Source organism: Hyla sarda, chromosome 5, assembly GCF_029499605.1.
Source record: "Hyla sarda isolate aHylSar1 chromosome 5, aHylSar1.hap1, whole genome shotgun sequence".
NCBI classification, from domain to species: Eukaryota; Metazoa; Chordata; class Amphibia; order Anura; family Hylidae; genus Hyla; species Hyla sarda.
In genome coordinates this window covers 58,817,342-58,843,615 of record NC_079193.1, presented here as the reverse complement: position 1 = coordinate 58,843,615, position 26,274 = coordinate 58,817,342, and the positions used below count along the sequence as shown (strand labels likewise).

At 45.2% G+C, this 26,274-nt stretch overlaps 1 protein-coding gene across 3 annotated transcripts in view; it reads left to right on the top strand.

The window, feature by feature from the left end:
• The first annotated feature begins 2,603 nt into the window (after window positions 1-2,603).
• DNAJB6 (DnaJ heat shock protein family (Hsp40) member B6) overlaps window positions 2,604-26,274 on the top strand; it is an 83,720-nt gene continuing 60,049 nt past the window's right edge. Inside the window, exon 1 of one of the 3 annotated variants that reach the window (XM_056519568.1) lies at window positions 2,604-2,794. The gene's annotated coding sequence lies outside the window, so the exon portion shown is untranslated. Of the gene's footprint in view, window positions 2,817-26,274 lie in introns of all 3 variants that reach the window. The other 2 variants (XM_056519567.1, XM_056519569.1) reach the window with 2 other exon arrangements.

Sequence of the window (26,274 nt, the reverse complement as noted above, 5' to 3'; positions counted from 1 at the left end):
CCATAATGCAATGTCTACCTAAATAGTGAGCCTCCAATTGGTGCAAAACTACAACTCCCAGCATGCCCAGACAGCCTTTGGCTGTCTGGCCATGCTGGGAGTTGTAGTTTAGCAACAGCTGGAGTCTCCCTGTCTGGGTAGACACTGGCAGAAGGGTCTGTTCCCATGATCCAAAACGGAAAAAGTGAACAGAGCTTCAGACTAGCCTGAATCTCGTCTGTAGCTCCGCCCCTAATGACGTCATCACTAGGGGACGGAGCTAAACGGACCGGCGGTGACAGAAACGAGGGAGGTAAGGGGATCTCCTTTTCTGTATACACTATATACAGCTATCTATAGATAGCTGTATATTCTGTATACCGCCCAGAGGGCTATAGGAGCAGGGAGTCCTGTCAGTATAGTGACAGGATTGCCGGCTCCTGTATAGTATACACAGGTACACTATGCCCCACTGTATACTATATTGCCAGGGAGGTGAGTAGTGATGCTGTGTATACCTCACTCCTCATCTCCACACACCAGGAAAAACACCAGAAAAAAATGCCAGAAAAACGGCCAAAACTCAGGAAAAACCTGTGGCAGTTTTTCTGGCGTTTTTTTTAGGTGTACAAAAAAAAACAAGTGGAAACCTAGCCTAAAGACAATGAATGAATTCAATGGGACTCTACAGAATTCCGCACTGAAATTCTGCCATTTGACCTTAGCCTAAGAGTAGATTTACAACATGTTTGAACCTCCGACAGCTATTTCTGGCTGGAGAATCTCAAAATCGACTACCGATGTATCTTTGCCATTCCACATTCAATTCAATAAGATGGACGTATTCAGCTAGTAACTCCGGTCAGGTCGTCTTCTAACCATATCCAGCTTTTGGTCCGGACTGTAAACAGCAGCAGACTACGGTTTTCAGTCTGGCCAAAAGCCAGATACGGTCGGACAATGACCCAACCAGAGTCACTGATTCTGTCCGGCTCATTGAATTGAATGAAATCCAGCAGAAATATGCTGGTAGCTGGCTTTGAAATTCTTCCGCTGGATGCCTGAAACATGGTGTGAGAGGCTGTGTTCACATGGCAGAATTTCCACGCTGGAAACATCTGACACAGAAATTCAAATTCCGGTGTCCACAGAAAGAATAGACATTCACTACAATGTGAGCGGGCTCAGCCACATCAATTAGAAAAGGGGTGCTGCTATACGTATCAATGTAATACAGTATCCAGAAAGAAAAAGAAACACGCAAAACAGCGCACACCCATAAATATCAAAAAAAGTACTCTTTATTAATACATGAATCAAAAAGACAGACAAGATTCTTAAAAACATTTAAAACAGGCCTAAAGCAGCCAAAGCACAAAACAGGGTGAGCTCCCTCAACAAAGGGATCCCCACCCAGGGCACATGCCTATTACAGTACATCAATATCGTCCCTATGTCATACAAATAAGCTACCGCATAACACTAAATTCATCACAACAGCCCATATACAACCTGTATTCTCATGTAGCAAGTAGTGGTGAAGTGACACAGGACGGTTAGTGGAGGTGTTACCAGGCAAGTGCCCCCCTAAAGACCCCACGCGTTCCGTTGCCTGTCGGCAACTTCCTCAGGGGTGTTGTGCTTCACAGAAAGAATAGACATATCATGAATATAGAATGCATTGCCGTCCATATGCTGGCGCTCCACTGACAGGGGCAATGGCCGACATTTATCATTGACTTCAGACAGTTTTTTTGTGTCTAGAAAAGGCACAAGCAGGGTTTATTTGCGCCGTTTGGTTTACACATTTCTGCTGATTTTGAGTTGCAATCCACTGATTTTGGCAATACACGAAATGGACGGTTTTATGAACTGCGCCTATTTGTGAAAAGGGGCAAAAAAGGCGCAAAGCCACTGAAAAGTCTCTAAAACTACACCAGCCCAGACATAGCTCAGCTTTTTGGTGTATGTGAGAAATTTCAGAAAATGTGACCTGCACAAAATTTATCAAATGTTCTGCGACCATTTAAAAAATGTAGTGTTCCTACACATTACCAGCACACACACAAAAAAAGGTGTAAAAAATGCTTCACTTACATACAATGATGAATACCGGCAAATGTCCGCGTGGATAATCTCCACACGGACATTCTGCAGGACAGCACGGGAATGCCTCATAGAAGGCGGAATTTGCATTCTTTCTGCGGACAACAGAATCGGAACGAAAATTCCGCCGTGTGCACAGCTCAGCAGAATCCAATTGAATTCAATGGGACTCTGCTGCTGCAGAATCTCCGTGTGGAACTTAGACCAACCAGGTATTTCTGGCGACCATTCAGATACACGACCGTCCATGAAATACAAGATCACAAATCTACCAGAATAGGAACTTGTACTTGTGTAAATGGGGGTCTGCAGCCAACAGCACCCCTATAGTGTTGTTATGATTGGTTTCTATGGGCAACTGTTACTATGCACAAGGTTTGATAGATCTCCACCTAGACCGCAGTTTCCACCCCTCTATGGATTACATGATGAAATACTCGATCTGATTGGTTGTCGCCCGGCTCCCCTCTCCAGCCCCTCAGTATATCGCGCACTGAAGCCCCGCGCTTCCCCTCAGTGACCGTTAGCGGCCCCAGGTCTTAGCATCATCGCACTTCTGGACCTTTCCAGAAATTTCCACACCTATCACCCGGGGCAACAGCCGGACCGGAAGTGACGGTTTAGCAAAGCTCGCGTTAGTAACGCACACTTCCGGTACTGGGCTGTTAACTGCGTCTGAGGCAGCTGCGACCGCCGAGCCGTGTGTGAGGTAACATCCCCGTGTAGAGGAGGTGAGGAGCCATGCCGAGATGGTACCGGGTGTAGTATGTGGAGACGGGCATCGTGTTACAGTACAGTCTATGGAGCCGTCATAACAGACAGGCGAGGGGGGGCGCCGGAGGGTGAGGGGGATGTAGCCGCTGGGTGCCGGGGCTCTGCGCATGTCATGGCCGCTGCAGTGGGGCTAGGACGCAGCTGGTCTGCATTTCAGACGGTGTAGCACTACAAGTCTCAGCATCTCTAGGCTGTTGTCATCCTGCTGTCAAAATGACTCGTTGCTCCATATGTTTTTCCAGGATATAGAATCTGCTATACTGTGCAGCTTCCCTCTCTATTGTTTATCTGTCTGGTTCCTCTCCTGATGTCATGTGACTGCTCGGCCTATGGCTACCTCCATTGTGATCTTTTATCTATAGCCGTATGTCTGGATGCCATAGTGTGCCGTCATTGTCATGATTGTGCTTATTATGTTTGTATATTTTGATCATAATTATATATATATATATATATATATATATATATATATATATATATATATATATATATATATTTTATTTTTTTTTTTATTTTTTTTTTTAAATGATTGTCAATCCAGATCTGACATTGGATGTTTGTTTCATCTGTACACTGTCAAGGAAATAGTTGCCCCCTTGGTGGACTAGCCCCCACCTTTACATAAGTCTGTTTCCCTCTGGTGCAGTGAAATATAAATGTCGGAGAGAATGTGATGATTCAACTGATCAGTTCAGCTTTACCCTGTGCTTCAATTGGTACACCAGATCACCAAATGGGCGCCCCATCCTCCCACACAGTCTAGCCCAGTCATCTCCAACCTGCGGACCTCCAGATGTTGCAAAACTACAACTCCCATCATGCCCGGACAGCTGTTGGCTGTCCCTGCATGCTGGGAGTTGTAGTTTTGCAACATCTGGAGGTCTGCAGGTTGGAGATCACTGGTTTAGCCTGTAGAAATAACTGAATGCCAGACCCATTGGCAACTAGTGGACTTTGTCATCGGTTGTGGCCAGTTTACTGAACTGGATATATTGGTGGAGATTCATCGAAACATGTGCACACAAAATGTTGACTAGGTGCCCATAGCAACCAATCAGATTGCTTCTTTTATTTTTCAGAGTCATGTTCAAAATTGAAAAGTTCTATGATTGGCTGCTTTGGGCATCTGGTCAACTTTTCCTCTGCGCAAGTTTTGATGAATCTCCCCCATAATCTTTAACTCAGTAGTTGTTGTTGTTGCCCCGGCTGTTACAACTCTCTACTTCCTGTGTCAGATTGGACAGAAGAGTATTCTTGGGCAGCCCCTTAATTACTTAAAGGGGTATTCCGGGCCAAAACATTTTATCCCCTATCCAAAGGATAGGGGATAAGATGTCTGATGGCGGGGGGCCCGCTGCTGAGACCCACCACGATCTCCCTGCAGCACCCGCATTATATGCTACTGCGGAATCTCCAGTTTCTGGTTACCAGGACTGGGGGCGTGACGTCGTGTCCCCTCCATTCATGTCTATGGGAGTGGGTGTGATGGCTGTCACTCCCCTTCCCAAATACATGAGTGGAGGGGGCGTGGCGCGATGTCCCCAGTCCCGGAAACCTGGAGGTTTCGGAAACTGGAGATTCAGCAGCTGCATGTAATGCGGGTGCTGTAGGGAGATTGCGGGGGGTCTCAGCAGCGGGCCCCCTGTGATCAGACATCTTATCCCCTATCCTTTGGATAGGGAATAAAATGTTTTTGCCCGGAATATCCCTTTAAGAAAAAAAATTTCAACACCTATGGGTAAAAGCTGTTAAAGGGGTACTCCGGTGGAAAACAATTTATTTCAAATTAACTGGTGCCAGAAAGTTATACAGATTTGTAAATTATTTCTATTAAAGAATCTTAATCTTTCCAGTACAGTGGTCCCTCAACATACGATGGTAATCCGTTCCAAATGAACCATCGTTTGTTGAAACCATCGTATGTTGGGGGATCCGTGCAATGAAAAGAATAGGAAGTTATACTCACCTGTCCCCGCCGCTCCGGACCGTCACCGCTGCCCTGGATGTCGCCCTCCATCTCTGCCACCGCCGCTTCGGACAGTCTCCGCTGCCTGGGATCTTCGCTCTTCATCGCCGTCATCACATCGCTGCGCACATCGCTCCTATTGGATGATGGGACGGCGTGCGCGGCAACGTGATGATGATGACTGAGTGCGACGGCGATGCAGGGGATCCGGAAGCGGACGGTCCGGAATGTCGGGGACAGGTGAGTGACCATCACCGGACCACACGCGGCAGCTGAAGTGGTCTGCACTGCCGGATAGCTGTTTATGGCCCCGACATACAAAAGCATCATATGTTGATGCTGCCTTCAACATACGATGGTCTCTGAGAGGCCATCGCATGTTGAAATTATCGTATGTCGGGGCCATCGTAGGCCGGGGAGTCACTGTACTTATCACCTGCTGTATACTGCAGGGAAAGTTCTTTTCTTTTGTAATTTATTTTCTGTCTGTCCACAGTGCTCTCTGCGGACAGCTCTGTCCATGTCAGGAAATGTCCAGAGGAGGAACAAATCCCCATAGCAAACCTAATTTGCTCTGGACAGTTCCTGGCAGGGCAGAAGTGTCAGCAGAGAGCACTGTAGACAGAAAATAAATTCAAAAATAAAATCTTTCTGTGTAGTAAACAGCAGCTAAGTTCTAGAAGGATTAAGATTTTTTTTTTTTCTTTTTTAAATAAAAGTAATTTGTTTAACTTTCTAGTAGGGATCGACCGATATCGGTTTTTTAGGGCCGATACCGATAATCGGTGCAGGTTAGGGCCGATAGCCGATAACTTATACCGATATTCCGGTATAAGTTATCGGCTATTTAACCCCCTGCGACACCGCTACAGATCATTGATTTAAAGCGGGCACTTTAAATCAATGATCTGCAGTGGCTTTTGCGGGGCCATAGGCCGCCGCCGCCACCCGCTTCTCTCCCCCTACCTGTCAGGGTGGTCCGGGCCATCCTTCCTGTAGCGTCCGGGGGCGTTCCGGGTGAAGAGTGAACCGGTCCGGGCTGTCCTTCTTCTCCGGGGGTCATCTTCTCCACTCCGGGCAGGCTCCGGCCTAGTACGCTGCATAGATGCCGCTGCGCAGCGACGCACCTGGCGTAGCGGCATCTATGCGGCGTACTAGGCCGAAGCCTGCCCAGAGTGGAGAAGATGACTGCCGGAGAAGAAGGACCGGTTCACTCTTTACCCGGAACGCTCCCGGACACTACAGGAAGGAAGGATGGATGGCCCGGACCACCCCCATTACGGGTAAGTTTAATTTTTTTATTGACTCGGTGGGGGAGGGGCCCGACCGGTATAGCGGTATGGGCAAAAATCGATACGGTATATCACCCAGCATCACGGTGGGGGGTGCAGTGGGTCGGGGGTGCGGTGCGGCGGGTCGTTGGGGTGGCGGTCGCGGTGCGGTGGGGGGGGGGCATTATCGGCTTATCGGCAAGGTAATTGCTGATACCGATAATGCCCAAAATCGTGATTATCGGCCGATAATATCAGCCATACCGATAATCAGTCGATCCCTACTTTCTAGCACCAGTTGACTTAAAATTGTTTTTCACCGGAGTACCCCTTTTAAATCGTTCTAAAATATACCTTTTAATGATTAGCTCTCCTCCCAATTTGACTTAAAGGTATACTCCGGTGCTTACACATCTTTTCCCCTATCCAAAGGATAGGGGATAAGATGCCTGATCGCGGGAGTCCCGCTGCTGGGGACCCCCGGGATCATGCATGCGGCACCCCGTTTGTAATCAGTCCACGGAGCGTGTTCACCTCGGGACTGATTACAGGCGACCACCGGGCCGGTGGCGTGTGACGCCATGCCTCCGCCCCTGTGTGACGTCACGCTCCGCCCCTCAGTGACATCACAATGGTCTGGCCCCCTCCGGGGTATGATTATAACGGGGTGCTGCGTGCAAGATCACGGGGGTCCCCAGCGGCGGGACTCTCGCGATCAGGCATCTTTTCCCCTATCCTTTGGATAGGGGAAAAGATGTGTAAGCACCGGAGAACCCCTTTAATTGCTTCTGTAGTTTAGGCTAGATTTTCCCAACCAGTGTGCCCCCAGCTTTTGCAAGACTGCAACTCCCAGCATGCCTGGACAACCAAAGGCTGAAAAGGATTTGAATTGCCTTGCTAACCAGTTGCTTACTTTCATCTTTCTTATGTCTTTGCACTATGACTTCCTCCTCGCTTGAAAGGAAATCTGTCAACAGTATCACCCGCAGTAACCTGTCATACAGGCTTGTAGTGCGGGTGATAGTGATCAAAATGATACTTACGGCGTCCGGATCCGTTCCGCCGTATTGCTCGTTTTCGGGTTATGCAAATTAGGTCCTTGGGGCATGGGCGGAGGTCTGACCTGAGCTCTGGGCACTCCGCCTGTCTCATCCATATGCATAATCCCCTCCCTGCTTGCACGGCTGTGCTACTGTGTGGTGCATGCCCCAAGGACCTAACTTGTATACCCCAAAACAAGCAATAATGGCAGAACGGCATGACAGTTCTGGATGCTGTAAGTATCATCATTTTGATCTGTATCACCCGCACTACAAGCCTGTATGACAGTTAAGTGCAGGGGATACTGATGACGGATTTCCTTGGAAGAGAGGTGGGCTGAGGTAGTAGGGCAGCTACAATGTTGCGATCATCATGTGGGATAGGGGATAAGTTTGAGATCGCGGGGGGTCCGACCGCTGGGGCCCCCTGCAATCTCTCTGTACGGGGGCCGGGCTCTCCTTCCAGATAGCGGGTGTCGACCACCGCAAGAAGCGGCGGCCGACACGCCCCCTCAATACATTGCTACGGCAGAGCCGGAGATTGACGAAGGCAGAGTTGTTTTGAGGGGGCGTGTCGGCCGCCGCTTCGTGCAGAGGTCGACACGTCCCCTTCCCGCGGCCTGTCTGGGTTCCGTACAGGAGATCTCGGGGAGGGGGGGGGCAGCGGTCGGACCCCCTGCGTTCTGCAACTTATCCCCTATCCTTAGGATAGGGGATAAGTTGTTCACCACTGGACTACTCCTTTAAGAAAATATTACACGTGGTATGATTAGTTTGTTAGACACCTTTTTTAGACTTTCATAATGATCAAGAATATTTAATACACAAAATACATTTAGTGCACCCCTGTGTACTAAATATTTTGGTGTAGCTTTTGAATTCTAATGCCCTTAGAGAGTACCTGTCATCAAACCACATTTTCTTAACTGAGATTATATTCTCTAACAACTCCTTACACCCCTCCTTACACTGAATACTGCGAAAGCTGCCTCGCCATGCCCCGCATGCACTTTGAGTTTGGTCTCCTGCCAGGCCGGGAGGAGACCAAACTGTTGGACTTGCGGCAGGGAACAGAGCAACCTGGTGGCCATTTTTTCAGTCACATTAAAAACATATAAAGGTTGAGCATTTTAACAGCAAGTAAATAGCAAAGTGTCTTTTATAATTACATAAGAAACAATATATTAACCCCTTAAGGACTCAGGGTTTTTCCGTTTTTGCACTTTCGTTTTTTCCTCCTTACCTTTAAAAAATCATAACCCTTTCAATTTTCCACCTAAAAATCCATATTATGGCTTATTTTTTGCGTCGCCAATTCTACTTTGCAGTGACATTAGTCATTTTACCCAAAAATGCACGGCGAAACGGGAAAAAAAATCATTGTGCGACAAAATCGAAAAAAAAACACCATTTTGTAACTTTTGGGGGCTTCCGTTTCTACGCAGTGCATATTTCGGTAAAAATTACACCTTATCATTATTCTGTAGGTCCATACGGTTAACCCCTTAAGGACGCAGGACGTAAATGTACGTCCTGGTGAGGTGGTACTTAACGCACCAGGACGTACATTTACGTCCTAAGCATAACCGCGGGCATCGGAGCGATGCCCGTGTCATGCGCGGCTGATCCCGGCTGCTGATCGCAGCCAGGGACCCGCCGGCAATGGCCGACGCCCGCGATCTCGCGGGCGTCCGCCATTAACCCCTCAGGTGCCGGGATCAATACAGATCCCGGCATCTGCGGCAGTTCGCGATTAAAATGAACGATCGGATCGCCCGCAGCGCTGCTGCGGGGATCCGATCATTCATAACGCCGCACGGAGGTCCCCTCTCCTTCCTCCGTGCGGCTCCCGGCGTCTCCTGCTCTGGTCTGTGATCGAGCAGACCAGAGCAGGAGATGACCGATAATACTGATCTGTTCTATGTCCTATACATAGAACAGATCAGTATTAGCAATCATGGTATTGCTATGAATAGTCCCCTATGGGGACTATTCAAGTGTAAAAAAATGTAAAAGTAAAAGTAAAAAAAAGTGAAAAATCCCCTCCCCCAATAAAAAAGTAAAACGTCCGTTTTTTCCTATTTTACCCCCAAAAAGCGTAAAAAACATTTTTTATAGACATATTTGGTATCGCCGCGTGCGTAAATGTCCGAACTATTAAAATAAAATGTTAATGATCCCGTACGGTGAACGGCGTGAACGAAAAAAAATTAAAAAAGTCCAAAATTCCTACTTTTTTAATACATTTTATAAAAAAAAAATTATAAAAAATGTATTAAAAGTTTTTTATATGCAAATGTGTATGTAAAAAAAAGTACAGATCATGGCGCAAAAAATGAGCCCCCATACCGCCGCTTATACGGAAAAATAAAAAAGTTATAGGTCATCAAAATAAAGGGATTATAAACGTACTAATTTGGTTAAAAAGTTTGTGATTTTTTTTTAAGCGCAACAATAATATAAAAGTATATAATAATGGGTATCATTTTAATCGTATTGACCCTCAGAATAAAGAACACATGTCATTTTTACCAGAAATTGTACGGCGTGAAAACAAAACCTTCCAAAATTAGCAAAATTGCGTTTTTCGTTTTAATTTCCCCACAAAAATAGTGTTTTTTGGTTGCGCCATACATTTTATGATATAATGAGTGATGTCATTACAAAGGACAACTGGTCGCGCAAAAAAACAAGCCCTCATACTAGTCTGTGGATGGAAATATAAAAGAGTTATGATTTTTAGAATGCGAGGAGGAAAAAATGAAAACGTAAAAATTAAATTGTCTGAGTCCTTAAGGCCAAAATGGGCTGAGTCCTTAAGGGGTTAAAATGATACCCTACTTATATCGGTTTGATTTTGTCGCACTTCTGGAAAAAATCATAACTACATGCAGGAAAATTTATATGTTTAAAAATGTCATCTTCTGACCCCTATAACTTTTTTATTTTTCCACGTACGGGGCGGTATGAGGACTAATTTTTTGCGCCGTGATCTGAAGTTTTTATTGGTATGATTTTTGTTTTGATCTGACTTTTTGATCACTTTTTATTCATTTTTTAATGTTATAAAAAGTTACCAAAATACGCTTTTTTGGACTTTGGAATTTTTTTGCGCAAACGCCATTGACCGTACGGCTTAATTAATGATATATTTTTATAGTTCGGACATTTACGCACGTGGCGATACCACATATGTTTATTTTATTTATTTTTTTACACTGTTTTATTTTTCTTATGGGAAAAGGGGGGTGATTCAAACTTTTATTAGGGAAGGGGTTAAATGACCTTTATTAACACTTTTTTTTTAACTTTTTTTTGCAGTGTTATAGGTCCCATAGGGACCTATAACACTGCACACACTGATCTCTTATACTGATCATTATTATCCCATAGGGACCTATAACACTGGACACACTGATCTCCTATGCTGATCACTGGCGTGTATTAACACGCCTGTGATCAGCATTATCGACGCTTGACTGCTCCTGCCTGGATCTCAGGCACGGAGCAGTCATTCGTCGATCGGACACCGAGGAGGCAGGTAAGAGCCCTCCCGGTGTCCGATCATCTGTTCGGGATGCCGCGATTTCACCGCGGCGGTCCCGAACAGCCCGACTGAGCAGCCGGGATACTTTCAGTTTCACTTTAGAAGCGGCGGTCAGCTTTGACCGCCGCTTCTAAAGGGTTAATACCGCACATCGCCGCGATCGTCGATGTGTGGTATTAGCCGCGGGTCCCGGCCGTTGATAAGCGCCGGGACCCACGCGATATGATGCGGGATCGCGGCGCGATCCCGCTTCATATCGCGGGAGCTGGCGCAGGACGTAAATATACGTCCTGCGTCGTTAAGAGGTTAAAAGTTTAGTTTGGTGACAGGTACTCTTTAACGTGACACAGTAAAGGTATGAATCCATGTGGGAGCCATGGATGCGCCTTGCATTTCTGCCTCAGGTCTGCAGCAGATTCCTCAATGTTTCTGTTAGCAGTGACATGTTGTCTATTTCAATTAGATTTTTGTAATTTTTCTTTTTTTTTTTTACTGACTTTCCAGAACTTTTGTGCATTCTCCTCTGTGTCTTATGAGAATTGTGATGTGGTAAATGTAATCCTGTATTTTCCTTAATGGATTTTGTTGTGCAGTATTTTTGTCTATGTCCTGGTGAGATGATGGTCTTATTAATGTGTTGATAACATAAACCATGGGGGAGATTTATCAAAACCTGTCCAGAGAAAAGGTTGCCGAGTTGCCCATAGCAACCAAATCAGATCGCTTCTTTCATTTTTGTAAAGGTCTCTGTAAAATGAAAGTCATCTGGTTGCTATGAGCAACTTCCTCTGGACAGGTTTTGATAAATCTCCCCCCTATGTTTTATTTGAAAGAATGAATCTGCACTTAAACACTGACATTACAATATTACTATAGTCATATATATGTGGTAACTTGAAGTGTTATTAAAATAATGGAAACAATCACTGTGTTATTGTGCTTTTAAAGCAAAAAGTTGTTATAAACAGGTCATGGTTCACGCTGTATGATGAAGCATGTGCTACGTGTTTTCAAGTGACACCCCAGCCTTAGGAAATGTTGAGATATTTTTGAGTCTTTTACTGCTTTCAAGATCTGTTTGTTGAATTGTAGTTTGCATGCAGCCTTTGCTGTTATGGGTTTTTAATTGGATCTGTTTCTCAAATATGCTTTTATATAAGAATGGGGTGTAAGAAAGTGCTGGTAAGATGGTGGATGGTATTTATCATTTAAAGCTTCTTTGACTTTGGTTCTGGGTTTTGGAGTGACTGAAGGTTCTGGACACAGTCACTCCCATACTCCAGTTCTGTGGTATGTTGCAGTACTGAACCTGATCAAATCAAGCAGATTCGCCTATCTTACCATGTTTCCCCGAAAATACACCCTAGCTGGATTATCTGGGTGGGCTGCAAAATAAGCCCTACCCCGAAAATAAGACCTAGGCCAGTGGTCTTCAATCTGTGGACCTCCAGATGTTGCAAAACTACAAGCTGTTCGGGCTGCAAATATTAAAAAACAAACTTTAACTTACCTTCGTCCTCCGTTCCCCCGTTGCTAAGGAACCAGCCTCACTGTTCTCCGCTGCTCTTGCTGCCTCCGGTTGTTGTGACGTCTCAGAGCCTTTAGCCTATCACCGGCCGCAGCGATATCCCGCATCAGCCTATGATAGGCTGAGCGCATTGTCATGTAAGGAGTCGTCCGGCTTCTTACATGACAGTGGGCTCAGCCTATCATCGGCCGAGGCGGGACATCGCTGCGGCCGGTGATAGGCTGGAGGCTCTGTGACGTTCCATCCCCAGGACCGTAGCAAGAACAGCGGAGGGACCATGAGGCCGGTTCCTTAGCAATGCGGGAATGGAGGACGAAGGTAAGTTAAAGTTTGTTTTTTAATATTTGCAACCCACAATGGCCCTGATTTACTAAGAGTGGCGTGTTTTTTTTTTTTTTTTTTTTTTTTTTTTTTTTCCCGTTATCGAATAATTGGACAACTAGTTGTGCGGACGCCTGCGGTCATAAGGCTGCAGACAGGAGTGGGCGGTCAGGCATTATGCATGCGGGCCCCGCACTGCCACAGCCTCGGTAAGTGAAGTCCCTGTCCCACCCTCCGCTAACCCACTGCTCACCAATCACGTGCGCTGCTGCTGCTGTGCTCTCCTCCCCTCTCCCGCCTGTGGACGCTCTACATTGTGCCTCCATTTTATGGAGCCTCAGCCTGCTCTGGAGGATCTCACCCGTACTACTGCCGCCAGTAGGCCAGTGTCCTGCTGGTTAATGCGCCCTGCCACTGTTATTGCTGCATTGCATATTGACCCACATGGTGGTGTGGGCATCTGCAGAGCATTGCACCCTAGTGTAATCTGCAGACACTAGGGTGCAATGCTCTGTAGTGTACATACCCCCCCCCCCCCCAATGTGTATATGTACTACATACACACTGCTATACCCATGGGACATGTGCACAGCATTGCACCCTATTGTCTGCAGATTACACTAGGGTGCAATGCTCTGCATATACCCCCATGTGTGTATGTAGTACATATACACCACTATACACATGGGGGGGGGGGGGGTTATGTACAGAGCATTGCACCCAAGTGTCGGTAGTACTACAGACATGGGTGCAATGCTCTGCAGTCTGCACATACCCCCATGTGTATGTCAATAGTGTAAAGTAAAAATAAGCTTATAATATTGACCCCTTGTTGCAAGTGGTTGTTCATTGTCAATTTGAGGCTCCCGAGGTATGACGTCTTCTCAGCAGGTGGTGAGCGTGCATAATACCCGGTGGGCCCTGGTTGCCATAAGCAACCAGGATCAAGACTAATGCTGGGCATCACCGATTGGCTGATGCCCGGCATTAAAAACCTTTAGACGCGGCGATCAAACTTGTCTAAAACTAAAGTAAATAATGCTGGTTAGCTCAGTGGTGCTGTTCGGGACCGCCACAAAGAAATTGCGGCATTCCCGAGCAGCTTGCAGGACACGAGGAGGAGGAGGACTACCTGCCTCCCCGCTGTCAGATCGCCGATGAGATCCAGGCCGGAGCAGATAAGTGTGTGCAATATTATAATTAACCCCTCCCCTAATAAAAGTTTGAATCACCCCCCCCCCTTTCCCATTTAAAAATAAACATGGTATCGCCGCGTGCGTAAATGTCCGAATGGTCAATGGCGTACAAGTAAAAAAAAAATCCAAAGTCCAAAATAGCATATTTTTTGTAACTTTTTATACCATAAAAAAATTATCAAAGTCTGATCAAAACAGAAATGGTACAACAGATATTTTTCCACGGTATTTACGAAGTTTTCCCTATATTTTGCTGTTTTTTTTACACATGCTCTGATCTGTCGGGTTTTCCTCAGCTCAAATCCACCACATTTTCTGTGGAAACCTTAGTAAATATGTTGGTATTTTTTTTTATTTTTTAAATGTTGAGGACATGCCACACCCCTTTCCCTAATGGCCACACCCCTTTTCGGGTTGAAAACATTGACACGTTTTGCAGATCTGGACTGTCTGTACCGTTGTATGTTGAATCTGGTCTCAAGCTACAATGGTCCAGAAAAGACTATTGTATGTTGAGGCCATTGTAAGTTGGATTACTGTACTTACCGTATAATCTAGCAACTAGAAGCCTGAAGTTGACACATGCTTGGAAGTAAAATTGTCAATGTTATGAGACCCTCACAAATTGTGGTTACAGGAAACATCAGCCCTTTCCTCTGTGAAAGTTGTTTGTAAGCGGTGTCCATATGACAGAACTGTATCTGACTAATAGGTATTAAGATTTATTGTATATTTATTAAAGGGTACCTTTCATCAAAAAAACTTTTGATATATTATAGATTAATGTATCCAGAATAGCTTTTCAATTGCATGTTATTAAAAAATATGCTTCTTTCTATTTAATTTTCCACTTTGAAAAAATGACCACTAGGGGTCTCCCTACCAGTCCTTTTTTTTTTTTTTTTGTTATAGATTTCAGACTCATGCACAAGTCCTAAATCTCAGACTGCAGCCGGGGCTAAGACAAGCTCAACACTACTCCCTAGCAGTGAGCAGTGATGAGTTTGTCTGTGTTCTGGCTGCAGTCTGAGATTTAGGACTCGTGCATGAGTCTGAAATCTATTAAAAAAAAAGACTGGTAGGGAGACCCCTAGTGGTCATTTTTTCAAAGTGGAAAATTAAATAGAAAGAAGCATATTTAAAAAAAAAAAAAAAAAAAAAAAAAAAAGATGAACTACAGATTTGCACACAACACCACATTGAAAAGGACCAATGTAACTATCCATTTAACCCCTTAAGGACCAGGCCATTTTACACCTTTAGGACCCGGACATTTCTTTGCACATCTGACCACTGTCACTTTAAACTTTAATAACTCTGGAATGCTTTTAGTTATCATTCTGATTCCGAGATTGTTTTTTCTTGACATATTCTACTTTAACATAGTGGTAACATTTTTTGGTAACTTGCATCATTTCTTGGTGAAAAATCCCCAAATTTTATGAAAAATTTGAAAATTTTGCATTTTTCTAACTTTGAAGCTCTCTGCTTGGAAGGAAAATGGATATTCCAATTTTTTTATTCACATATACAATGTGTCCACTTTGTTTCCATCATAAAATTGACGTGTTTTTACTTTTGGAAGACACCAGAGGGCTTCAAAGTTCAGCAGCAAATTTCCGATTTTTTTCACAAAATTTCCAAACTCACTATTTTTCAGGGACCGGTTCAGGTTTGAAGTGGATTTGAAGGGTCTTGATCTTAGAAATACCCCACAAATGACCCCATTATAAAAATTGCACCCCCCAAAGTATTCATTATGACATTTGGTCAGCCTTTTAACCCTTTAGGTGTTTCACAGGAATAGCAGCAAAGTGAAGGAGTAAATTCACAATTTTCATTTTTTACACTCGCATGTTCTTGTAGACCCAATTTTAGAATTTTTACAAGGGGTAAAAGGAGAACATTTATACTTGTATAGGGATGTAAGAAAAAAATCGATTCTCGCGATAATCACAATTTTTTTCATTTGCCGATACTGAATCGATTCCAAATATTTTTGAATCGATTCTTTTAGGGATGTGGAATTTTTATCTCCTGACGCCCGGAACAGCATGTCCTGGGCATCAGGAGATACAAGTTCCACATTTGTGGAGCCGGGCAGGCCGGATCTGACACGGTGGCGCTCTGGGTGTATGGAGCGGGCTCCAACTCGTGCCCGCTCCGTACTATGCGACCCCCCGGCTGATTTTAGTAGCAGGGGGCCACCGCTAATATCCAGCATGCGGCGATCACCGCGGCTGGCTATTAAAGGAGTACCCCGGTGCGCACACTTCTCATTTTATCCCGTCCGGGCTGCAAAATAAAAGAAAACGCACTCTCTCTTACCTGCCAACGAGCCCCCGGAGCTCCGGTACACTCCGGTACAGGTGTTCGGTCCCCGGGCTGTATTCTTCTTACTTCCTGTTTGCCCGGCACGTCACACGGAGCTTCAGCCTATCACTGGTCGCAGCGATGTCCCGCCTCTGCTGGTGATAGGCTGAAGCTCCGTGTGACGTACCGGGCTAACAGGAAGTAAGAAGAATACAGCCCGGGGACCGATCACCTGTATCGGAGTGTACCGGAGCTCCGGGGGCTCGTTGGGAGGTAAGAGAAAGTGTGTTTTCTTTTATTTTGCAGCCCAGACTGGATAAAATGAGAAAAGTGCGTGCCGGACTACTAAATCGCCGCGTCTATTGGGATCTATGAATGCTCCCAGGTGGGCGATGTATCGGGATATATCGTGATGTATCGTCACCTAGACGGTATCGCGATATATCGAATCGCCACACTGGTATCGCGATTCGAATCGTATCGCCAAATTCTTGGCGATTCACACCCCTATACTTATATTTGTAGCCCAATTTCTCTCGCGTAAGCACATACCTCATATGTCTATGTAAATTGTTCGGCGGGCGCAGTAGAGGGCTCAGAAGCGAAGAAGCGACAAGGGGATTTTGGAGAGTACGTTTTTCTGAAATGGTTTTTGGGGGGCATGTTGCATTTAGGAAGCCCCTATGGTGCCAGAACAGCAAAAAAAACAAAAACAAATGCCATACCATTTTGGAAACTAGACCCCTCAGGGAATGTAACATGGGATAAAGTGAGCCTTAATACCCCACCGGTGTTTCACGACTTTTGCATATGTAAAAAAATTTCACTAAAATGTGTTTCCCCCCAAATTTCTCATTTTTACAAGGGTTAATAGCAGAAAATACCCCCCAAAATTTGCAACCCAATCTCTTCTGAGTATGGAGGTACCCCATAAGTTGACCTGAAGTGCACTAATGCTCAGAAGAGGAGGAGTCATATTTGGCTTTTTGAGAGCAAATTTTGCTTGGGGGGCATGTCACATTTAAGAAGCCCCTATGGTGCCAGGACAGCAAAATAACCCCCACATGGCATACCATTTTGGAAACTAGACCCCTTGAGGAACGTAACAAGGGGTACAGTGAGCATTTACCCCCCCCCCCCCCCCCCCACTGGTGTCTGTCAGATCTTTGGAACAGTGGGCTGTACAAAATTTTTTTATTTGCACAGCCCACTGTTCCAAAGATCTGTCAGACACCAGTGGAGGGGTGTAGTTTCCGAAATGGGGTCACGTGTTTTTTTTTGTTTTTTTTGCGTTTGTCAAAACCGCTGTAACAATCAGCCACCCCTGTGCAAATCACCTCAAATGTACATGGTGCACTCTCCCTTCTGAGCCTTGTTGTGCGCCCCCAGAGGACTTTGCGCCCACATATGGGGTATCTCCGTAGTCGGGAGAAATTGCATTACAAATTTTGGGGGGCTTTTTTCCCCTTTTACCTCTTGTCAAAATTAAAAGTATAGGGCAACACCAGCATGTTAGTGTAAACATTTTATTTTTTTTACACTAACATGCTGGTGTAGACCTCAACTTCACCTTTTCATAATGGGTGAAAGGAGAAAAAGCCCCCCAAAATTTGTTAGGCAATTTCTCCCGAGTACGGCGATACCCAATATGTGGCCCTAAACTGTTGTCTTAAAATACGACAGGGCTCCAAAGTGAGAGCGCCATGTGCATTTGAGGCCTGAATTAGGGATTTGCATAGGGGTGGACATAGGGATATTCTACGCCAGTGATTCCCAAACAGGGTGCCTCCAGCTGTTGCAAAACTCCCAGCATGCTTGGACAGTCAACGGCTGTCCGGCAATACTAGGAGTTGTTGTTTTGCAACAGCTCGAGGCTCCATTTTGGAAACAGTGGCGTACCAGACGTTTTTCATTTTTATTGGGGAAGGGAGGGGGGCTGTGTAGGGGCAGGTGTATATGTATGTGTTTTTTTTTTATTTTGTGTTCGTGTAGTGTTTTTAGGGTACAGTCACACGGGCGGGGGATGCCTGATACTCACTGTAAGCCCCCTGCCCATGTGAATGTACCCTGTAATAGTGGTCTCCAAACTGTGACCTTCCAGATGTTGCAAAACTACAACTCCCAGCATGCCCAGACAGCCTTTACTGCCACCTCCCTCCACGCTGTCTCCTCCCTACCTGCGCCGCTGATCTCCGCTGATGTCACTGACGATCGGCGGTCCCCATGGCATCTTCTCCACTTGTACCGGCCGCCATCTCCTCCGCCCGTTCTGCCCGACATCCCCCCCCCCGTCTTCAACTGCCATTGGTCAGCACTCAGGATCCCCCCTCGGTGATGTGCCGGGATGCCCTGCATCCTGAACAGGTTAAAAGTTTAGGGGTAGATTTGTAAAAATTTGTGCAAATGAAAAGTGGCGCAGTAGCCTAAAGCAACCATTCAGGTCGCTGCTTTTATTTTTAAAAGCCTTTTATTAAAAACAATAATAATAGAGATGAGTGAATTTAGTGATTCGATTCGTCACAAACTTCTCGGCTCTGCGTTTGCTGACTTTATCCTGCATAAATTAGTTCAGCTTCAGGTGCTCCGGTGGGCTGGAGACTCTCTCCTAGGACTGTATCCACCTTTTCCAGCCCACCGGAGCACCGGAAAGCTGAACTAATTTATGCAGGAAAAGTCAGCAACTGTCAAGCCGAGAAGTGTCTCGTATGTATGTATGTATGTACGTACGTGTCGATTCTTGACAGGGAGCAATGGCTGTGTGAAAGGGGCCTTACCTATCCTTTTGTACATAGATGTCTTTTAAAACTGAATTATTTCTATCTGCTAAAAGCTGACCATAGCCAGCCTGACTACTCCTCTGTGGTCATCAATTTGGAAAGGTGTGTGTGTTTTCTATTTTTTAATTTTATTTTTTTTGTCCTCTCTCCCCCCCCCCTAAGATCTCATCCCCCTACCACGGAAATGACAGACATGCTCATTGGAGCAGAACAGGCATGTTAGGGAGAGCCAGTAGAGATAGCTTTCAGCCAGACAATTGTGCAGCCAGCTGCTATCTGGTGTGTGTATAGCCAGTGTTGGAATTAAGTTATAAACTGCCTTTTATCGACTGTTTTCTTTTCACTATTGTCTTTTCATTGATGGTCTGGATCAGAGCTCTTGTCTTTCTATTCCAATACAAACAAATGGGATTCTGGAGGAAAACTTAAGCTTTTTAATGCAGATCACCAGGTTGAAAAGTGTGTAGGATCTTGTTAGAGAAGCATTTGTCTTTCTAGGATATACTGGGGTATAGTTAGGTTATATATTTACTGTATAGTAGTGAAATGCTGTGGGTAGTTTTGGATAGTGATTTACATGAAGCCCAAATTTTAGTTTGTGTTTTGAGACTAGAGACACCATAACTACGCTTGGAAGATGTTCCTAGCAGAGTTTAATAGCTTATGAAGATTGCTCAGAAATGTTGGGGGCAGTATTTATCACTTTCCTCCAGTTCTCTTCTGTTTGTCATGTCTGCCACACACACCAGGTATTTACTCCTGTTCTTTGTGATAACTTAAAGGGGTACTCCGCCCCTGGCATCTTATCCCCTATCCAAAGGATAGGGAATAAAATGTTAGATCGCCGGGGTCCCGCTGCTGGGGACCCCGGGGATCGCCGCTGCGGCACCCCGCCATCATTACTGCACAGAGTGAGTTCACTCTGTGCGTAATGACGGGCGATACAGGGGCCGAAGCAGTGTGACATCATGGCTCCGCCCCTCATGACATCACGGCCTGTCCCCTTAATGCAAGTCTATGGCAGGGGGCTTGACGACCGCCACGTCCCCTCCCATAGACTTGTATTGACGGGGGCAGGCCGAGACGTCACGAGGGGCGGACCCGTGATGTAACGATGCTCCGGCCCCTGTATTGGCCATCATTACATGCAGAGCGATCTCGCTCTGTGCAGTAATGATAGCGGGGTGCTGCAGTAGCGATCCCCGGGGTCCCCAGCAGCGGGACCCCGGCGATCTGACATCTTATCCCCTATCCTTTTGGATAGGGGATAAGATGTCTAGGGGCGGAGTACCCCTTTAAAGGGGTACTCCGCCACACACATCCCCTATCCAAAGGATAGGGGAAATTATGTTAGATCGCGGGGGTTCCGCTGCTGGGGACCCCCGCAATCTCTGGGATGGCACCCCTGTCATTCAGGTCATGGACCAAACTCTGCTCTGTACCCGATGACTGGTGATGCAGGCCGCCACCCCCCCACCATTATAGTCTATGGAAGGAGGCATGAAGGCTCTGTACTAGCCGTCACTGCCCCTCCCATAGACATGAATGGAGGGGGTGTGGCATGATGTCCCGAACACCACACCCCCTCCATTCATGTAGGGGAGATGTGTGCGGCGGAATACCACCTTTAAGGACACAGGAAGTCTCTGTATGACCTGACTATCTGCAGGTGACTGTGCAGGCCCCACACACAATCTATTCTTGGCCCTTCACTTCCTGACAAGGTTTTTATTTTTTATTCTTATTTTTTTTTCTTAAACATCTTCTGGTTTTATGTAATTCTCTGTGTAGTACATGATTTGAAAATTATATCTTTACAAGCAGCAGATCTTTTTTTTTAGTGAGAGCTTTTATAAATCCATGTTTGGACATTTGGTATTTGTCAAGTGCTTGAGACATCTAATAAAGTCTTCGAAAAATCTGTCTTTTACTTGTTCTGCACGTAGATGTGACTGTTTCTTGGTGTGTGTTCTCTGGCTTCTGAAGAGTAAGTTTGGTTATCTTAGTTATACTTGTTGTGTTTTTTTCATCTACACATGTTTTTCAGAATCACATTATTGGTATAGTCTTAGAATAGGCCACCAATGTTACTCCTCATCAGCAGAAGGAAGCCCCACGACCCCTTCACTGCTTAAAGGGTACTTCGGTGGAAAACAATTTTTTTTATTTTTTTTATTCTTATCAATGGTGCCAGAAAGCTACAGATTTATAAATTCTGTATAAACATCTTAATCCTTCCAGTACTTATCATCTGCTGTTTGCTGCAGAGGAAGTTGTAAAGTTCATTTGTCTGACCACAGTGCTCTCTGCTGACACCATGTCAGGAACTGTGCGGAGTAGGAAAAAATTAGGGATCGATATTGTTTTGTTTTGTTTTTTTAGGGCCGATAATCGGTGGAGGTTAGGGCTGATAGCCGATAACTTATACTGGAATATCTGTATAAGTTATCGGCTATTTATCCCCCCGCGACACCACTGCAGATCATTGATTGATTTAAAGCGGGCTGCAGTGGCTTTTGCGGTGCCATAGACCGCCGCCGCCGCCACCCACTTCTCTCCCCCTGCCTGTCCGGGGGTCCTGAGTCCGATCTCTGCCGCACCGCTTTACCACCCCCACCGCCGCACTGCTCCCACCGCTGCTCCGCGCCCCCTACTGCCCCTCCGCACTGCGCCGCGTCGCACCCCCCCCACTGCACCGCCCTGACCCCCCATGGTTTGTCATTATCGGCAAGGTAATTGCCGATACCAATAATGCCCAAAATCGTGATTATCGGCCCAAGCAATGATCGGTCGATCCCTAGAACAAATCCCTATAGAAAATCTTTCCTGCTCTGGACAGTTCCTGACATGGACAGAGGTGTCAGCAGAGAGCACCGTGGTCAGATAGAAAGGAACTACACAACTTCCTCTGCAGCTAACAAGTACTGGAGGGGTTAAGATATTTAAATAGAAATAATTTATAAATCTGTATAACTTTTTGGCACCAGTTGATTTAATAAAAAAAAAAATGCTTTCCCCTGGAGTACCCCTTTAAGCAGGTCCCAGGACAAAGTATGTTACAGCAGTTGGGTCCCACCTAAATTGAATACATAAATGCATACAGATTGGCCATAACATGGAATTTAAAAATTCCACCATTAGACCTACATAGTTATCCCATAGAAGCCTCCATTTTGCTTACTGTTTCGAGACTAATGCCATGTGACTATCCAGTTAGCCATAGGTGTATTACACAGTACTAAGGCTGGGTCCACACTACGTTTTGTCCCATACGGGAGCGCATACGGCAGGAGGGAGCTAAAACCTCGTGCTCCCGTATGTGACCGTATGCGCTCCCGTATGCCATTCACTTCAATGAGCCGACCGGAGTGAAACGTTCGGTCCGGTCGGCTCATTTTTGCGCCGTATGCGCTTTTACAACCGGACCTAAAACCGTGGTTGACCACGGTTTTAGGTCCGGTTGTAAAAGCGCATACGGCGCAAAAATGAGCCGACCGGACCGAACGTTTCACTCCGGTCGGCTCATTGAAATGAATGGCATACGGGAGCGCATACGGTCACATACGGGAGCGCGAGCTTTTAGCTCCCTCCTGCCGTATGCGCTCCCGTATGGGACAAAACGTAGTGTGGACCCAGCCTAATCCATTGGCTGTTCCATTCTACTTTGCAGACAGGAGTCAGCTGCGGGGAATTAGGGAAGGTAGGGAATCCAAATGCAAAGATAACAGCATAAAGAAAAACAATCTAGATAATGAGGAAAGGAGGGTGGACTGGTTAGGTAAAGAGGAAGCCACACACAGCAATCACAAGCATGGGAAAACATTATCCATAGGTGATAACAAAAAGGCCGGGAAAACAGTGGGGGTATCTGGTGGAAGAACAAATGTACCAGAGTCTTCATACTAAAAAATTAGTATTGCATGTCTGGTGCAGTAAGAAGATATCCAAGCCTGCCAAACACAAAGTAGATCGGCAGTCTGCCCTGATGGCATTCAACTTTCCCAATATTAGTATTGTATTCATCCAGGGAAATCCCCATTTTGAGGCTATACGGATTCAGGCCTTTAAAATGTATGTATATTAAAAGATTGTATGAGTTCCTATTCTGTAAGAAAACAAAAACACTAGATTATTCCTTTAAGCCTGTCTAATTCATGAAATGTCTTGTACAGAGCCATATTACAATTTGCTGTTCCACTATTGCATCAGTTAGCTGTGGAAGTGTTAAATAATTCTAGCGATTACCTGACTGTATCTCGGAGCATTTATAGATTTAAATCACTCGCTCAGTAATGCCCAGAGGATAAGTTGGCTTATGACACTGAGCCTTGTAGTCATCGATGGCTAACAGGAAGAACAGACACGTTTTTGTACACGGAAACCTTAAACGAGACACCACACCTTTTAATACAAATGATTTCATATGTGAGCACAGCAGTGGTGTATTTGTTTTTATGCTGAGAAGTTCTATATGATCCTCCTCTGTGATATAGGAGAATAAATATAAAAGGTTAGTGTCTCCATTGTTTTGCAGGTGTATGGCTTCATTATGACATTTAACCTGTTAAACAACTTATGTTAAAGTATCTCCACTATATGGCCCACATTTATCATTGTATGTGCAAGTGAAGCATATTTATTTTTAATTTTTTTTTTTTTTTTTTTATTTTTTTTTTTGTGTGTGTGTGCTGGTAATGTGTAGGAGAACCAAATTTATTAAATGTTCACAGAGCATTTGATACATTTTTGTGCAGGTCACACTTGCCAGGTCTGGGATGGTGTAGTTTTAGAGACTTTTTCAGTGGCTATGTTCGTAAGCAAGTAGCACCACTGTGCTGGAACCAGTGTATGAATATTTCCTGGCAGTGCGGATGTAAACAAATCCAAAGTCTTTAACAGTGTAGCTTAAAGGAGTAGTCCAGTGGTGACCCAGTGGTGAACAACTTATCCCCTGTCCTAAGGATAGGGGGAAAATTTGAGATTGCGGGGGGTCCGACCGCTGGGGCCCACTGCGATCTCCTGTACGGAGCCCCGACTGCCCGCGGGAAGGGGACGTGTCGACCTCCGCACGAAGCGGCGGCCGACACGCCCCCTCAATATAACTCTATGGCAGAGCCGAAGCGCTGCCTTCGGCAATCTCCGGCTCTGCAATAGAGATGTATTGAGGGGGCGTGTCGGCCGCCGCTTCGTGCGGAGGTCGACACCCGCTATCTGGCCGGAGAGCCTGGCCCCTGTACAGAGAGATCGCAGGGGGCCCCAACGGTCGGACCCCCCACGATCTCAAACTTATCCCCTATCCTTAGGATAGGGGATAAGTTTTTCACCACTGGACTACCCCTTTAAGTACTTGACAGATTTGGTGACTTTGTTTTACATCTCAGGATGTCAACCTGATCTGTCCTGTTCAGATAGTCAGGATTTCAGTTAGACCATGTGGATCTTCTTGTGCATTGGTGCAGGCCAGCCGACAGAATCGGCACCAGAAGTGGCTGCTCTTTAGGGCTTGTTCACTTCTACACAGCAGTACGCTGCAAGATGCATATGCAGTGGTATACCCATAGACCTCTATGTAAAACTTACTAAAATTATGCAGCTTTCAGTCTGTGCTGCTTTCTGTAAGAATCTGTGGAGCTTTTACTGTCTGTGCAGCTGTCAATCAAGCTCAGTGCAGATAAGCACTTCCTGAGTTTAGACTCCTGCCAGGCTGGGAGGAGACCAAACTCATTGTATTAATTGTCAGGGAACAGAACAGAGCCACCTAGTGGCCATTACTTTATAACATTTTAAACATATTTCTCATGATGATTTTAAAAGCAAGTAAATGGGAAATTGTCTTCTAATTACACAAGGAATACTATATTAAAAGTTTAATTGGTGACAGGTACTCTTTAACAGTACCAAAAAACTGGGGGAGATTTCTCAAAACCTGTGCAGAAGAAAAGTTGACCAGTTGTCCATAGCAACCAACCAGATTGCTTTTTCATGTTTTTAAAAATGAAAGTAATCTGGTTGCTATGGGCAACTGGTCAACTTTTCTTCTGCACAGATTTTGAAAAGTTCTTCACCGTTATGTTTAACCCCTTAAGGACCCGGGGTTTTGCCGTTTTTGCGTTTTCATTTTTTTCCTCCTTACCTTTAAAAAATCTTAATGCTTTAACTTTTGCACCTAAAAAAAAATCCATATGATGCTTATTTTTTGTGCCACCAATTCTACTTTGTAATGACATCAATCATTTTACCCAAAAATGTACGGCGAAACGAAAAAAAAATCATTGTGAGACAAAATGGAAAAAAAAAACACCATTTTGTAACTTTTGGGAGCTTCAGTTTCTACGCAGTGCCTTTTTCGGTAAAAATGACACGTTATCATTATTCTGTAGGTCCATACGATTAAAATGATACCCTACTTATATAGGTTTGATTTTGTCGTACTTCTGGAAAAAATCATAACCACATGCAGGAAAATGTATACGTTTTAAAATGGTCATCTTCTGACCCCTATAACTTTTTTTTTATTTTTCTGTGTATGGGCGGGTAAAAGGGCTCATTTTTTGCACCGTGATCTGAAGTTTTTAGCATTACCATTTTTTCATTGATAGGACTTTTTATTCAATTTTTTCATGATATAAAAAGGGACCAAAAATTCATTATTTTGGACTTTGGAATTGTTTTGCGCATACACCATTGACCCTGCCGTTTAATTAACGATATATTTTTATAATTCAGACATTTCCGCACGCGGCGATGCCACATATGTTTTTATTTACACTGTTTTTTTTATTTTATTTTTTATGGGAAAAGAGGGGTGATGCAAACTTTTATTAGGGAAGGGGTTAAATAGTTTTTTTCACTTTTTTTTTTTTTTTTGGCTGTTATAGCTCCCATAGGGGCTATAACGCTGCACACACTGATCTTTTACATTGTTCAATGGTTTCTCTTAGGAAACCATTGATCAATAATTCTGCCGCTTGACTGCTCATGCCTGGATCTCAGGCACTGAGCAGTAATTTGGCGATCGGACAGCAAGGAGGCAGGTAGGGATCCTCCAGCTGTCCGCTGATTTCATCGCAGCGATCCCAAACAGCTCCCTTAGCTAACCGGCATTAGTTTACTTTCACTTTAGATGCGGCGTTCAACTTTGAATGCTGCGTCTAAATGGATAAAAGTGCTCGGCACCGCGATCAGTGCCGCGCACTATTAGCCACGGGTCCCGACCTTTGTTAGAGGCCGGGCCCGACCCGCTATGATGCCGTGGCCCCGCGTTATAGAACGGTAGCGGACTCATGACGTACCGGTACGTCATGGGTCCTTAAGGGGTTAATACACACTGCTTCATACTCTGTTCAATATTGCTTATGTGTCACCCTTACTAACCCACTTGTGCTGGTAATTCTGATCAAAACTGTGTTTACTAGGAACGCACCGAAATTTCGGCAGCCGAAAATTATCGTCTGAA